Genomic DNA, 2,998 nt, shown 5'->3' on the forward strand with positions numbered 1-2,998 from the left:
TGGTGAAACTAGATGAAAATAATGAAAAGAATTAAAGATAGAACCCTAAAAGTTGAAGATCGGAGCTTCCGCATCCAAAATTCGCCTCCAAGGGGTGAAAGGAGTGTATTTTCGCCTCTTTCTGTCCAAAGATCTGAACCCTAGGCCGACTAAACCCTTATATAGTTTATAAAAATAACAGAAAACTGGCCTAGGCTCAAGTCGACAGACCTCATCGCTGGAAATTGCGCTTAGCGATAGGTGCGACACTTAGAATGACGCTCAGCGATGGCGCCTAGGCGCGAAACAGTGAACTCAACAACAGACTCTGGCACTCAGCGGTAGAAATGTCGCTCAGTGGTGACTGCGATACTTGGATTAGCCCTCAGCGATGGCGCTTAGGCGTCAAACAGAGAACTCAACAGCAAGCTTGGCGCTCAGCGGTGAAAATGACGCTGAGCGGTGGCTGCGATTCTTCTTTTGTGCAATTTTCCTTCCTTTCTTGAGTCCAACTCCTTGATACTTCAACTTCTTCATCCAATTCATCTTAATTCCTGTCAAAACAAGGAAAAACAAGCATAAAACCCATCCAACTCTCTTATTTCCACAACTTAAGCAAAAACATGATTTCAATCTAGTTTTTAAGTCATAAAGGGTGTTTTTAATGTCAAAATTAAGTATAAAAATAACTGTTTTTCAACCGTTATCACAACCCCAAACTTAGAAATTTGCTTGTCCTCAAGCAAACAAGATGTAACTCAGTCTTCCACCAATCAATACAATGGTTCAACACATTCAAAAACTCTTTCTTTCAAGACAAGTAATTACTCAAATCAGCTCATCAAATAGAATTCAATCAAGATACACACATGCCTTGATTCAGAATAAATCATCACGGTGTTCACATAATCACATAATATTCAACAGATGTTATTCTCATGAATGATCAATTAACTAAGCATAGATGTAATCCTGTGCTCATGGAATCATTCCTCACCAGATAAAGTGTTTCGCTCAATCACACAAGTGTATATAAAGGTCACTCATTCACTCTACTATCACAATGTCACATGAATCAACTTTGCCTTTCATTTAACCACAATCAAACACACTCATAAGCAAGCATCATCACAAGGACTTTTCTATGGCTTATAATGTGGCTGGGCTAAGAAGAAAATTGGTTTTTCTGGATCACAAAATTCTTGTGTTAAGAGAGTCATTCATACTTTCATCATTTAAACACAACCATTCTTACTTATTCCCAACTTTCCCTCGCATTGAGCTTTTCTTTTCTTTCCTTTTTCTTTTGCTTTTTCATTTGCTCAAAACTTAGCTCAATGCTTATTTATTTTCCCTTTTCAAATTTCCCAACAACCCCAAACTTGAACCTTTATCAATACCACAAATATTCTTAACTTAACTCAAGGTAAAGATTTTCAAAAAGGGTTTTCATATTATGTTCAAGGCTAAAGGTTCAAAGGACAGAACACATTGTGCTCTCTTTTATTGGGCTAAAATCATGCATTGGCTAAAAAGGGATAACAACAGATGGCCTTGATCATACGACACATGCAAGCAATTGATTCAATCACAGAAACCTGGGCAAAGTCATTCATGCTTTCAAAGTAATATCAATTATTCACAAAAATTCTGGAGTTCAAAACCTCACATATAGGCTCATTCAACATTCCATATATTCCAGATACACATCCTGCTTAACATCATAATCACAATCACAACATTATGCATCTGTTCACACAGCTTGTGAACAACCACCTGTATATCAGCATATAGTGCACAATCTCAGCATCAATCAATATCCAAGCATCATCGAGCAATACTCATCATGCACAAGTCAATATCAAACCATCACATCAGATAAAGGTTTCAAGCTGAGTACATCACAACCTATTCTAAAAACAGAAACAAAATAATGTTCAAAAAAATAAAAAGGCAAGTTTAGAAGACTAGGGTGCCTCCCAGTAAGCGCTTCTTTAACGTCACTAGCTTTACCCAATAAGCTCAAGGATCAACCAACGACATCATTGTGGAAAGACGTTCCACTTCTCCCAAATAGTGCTTGAGACGTTGACCATTCACTACCCAACTCCTTTGTGGATCACTAGCAGCTAGATCTACCAATTCCATTGCTCCATGGGGATGCACACCCGTTACTATGAATGGTCCTGACCATTTTGACTTCAGCTTCCAAGAAACAGCTTCAACCATGAATTGAATAATAACACATGCTGCCCTGGATTAAAAACTTTTTTTATCAGCTTCCTGTCATGATAGAATTTTACCCTTTTTTTATAATTCCTGGATGAATCATATGCGTGCAACCGCATCTCTTCAAGCTCCAGCATCTGCCTTCGGCGTTTATTCTGAGTTTCATAGGGATCAAAATTCAAAAATTTAAGAGCCCACAAAGCTTTATGCTCCATCTCCACTGGCAGATGACATGCTTTCCCATAGACTAACTGAAAAGGTGATAAACCCATAGATGTCTTCATTGCCGTCCTATATGCCCAGAGAGGATGATCCAGTTTCTGTGACCATTCCTTTCTTGATGAAGTAATTGTTTTCTCTAGTATCCTCTTTATTTCTCTGTTAGACACCTTAGCTTGCCCACTGATCTGTGGATGATAAGGTGCAGTTACCTTATGCCTCACACCATAATGTTTGAGTACTTTTTCTAGCTGAAAGTTGCAAAAATGAGATCCTCCATCACTAATAAGTACTCTTGGAGTTCCGAAGCGTGAAAAGATTTGCCTCTTCTGAAATTTGATCACAGTGCTAGAATCATTCTTGGGACAAGCCAGGGCTTCCACCCATTTACTCACATAATCCATCGCCACCAGAATGTAATCATTGGTGAAAGATGGTGGAAAAGGTCCCACAAAATCAATACCCCAACAATAAAAGACTTCAACCTCTACAATACCTTGTAGTGGCATCTCATGACGTCTTGCAACTGTTCTTTCTCCATTAAAATGACCTCCATAAGGTGAATCATGAC

Source organism: Vigna angularis, chromosome 11 (genome assembly GCF_016808095.1).
Source record: "Vigna angularis cultivar LongXiaoDou No.4 chromosome 11, ASM1680809v1, whole genome shotgun sequence".
NCBI lineage: Eukaryota > Viridiplantae > Streptophyta > Magnoliopsida > Fabales > Fabaceae > Vigna > Vigna angularis.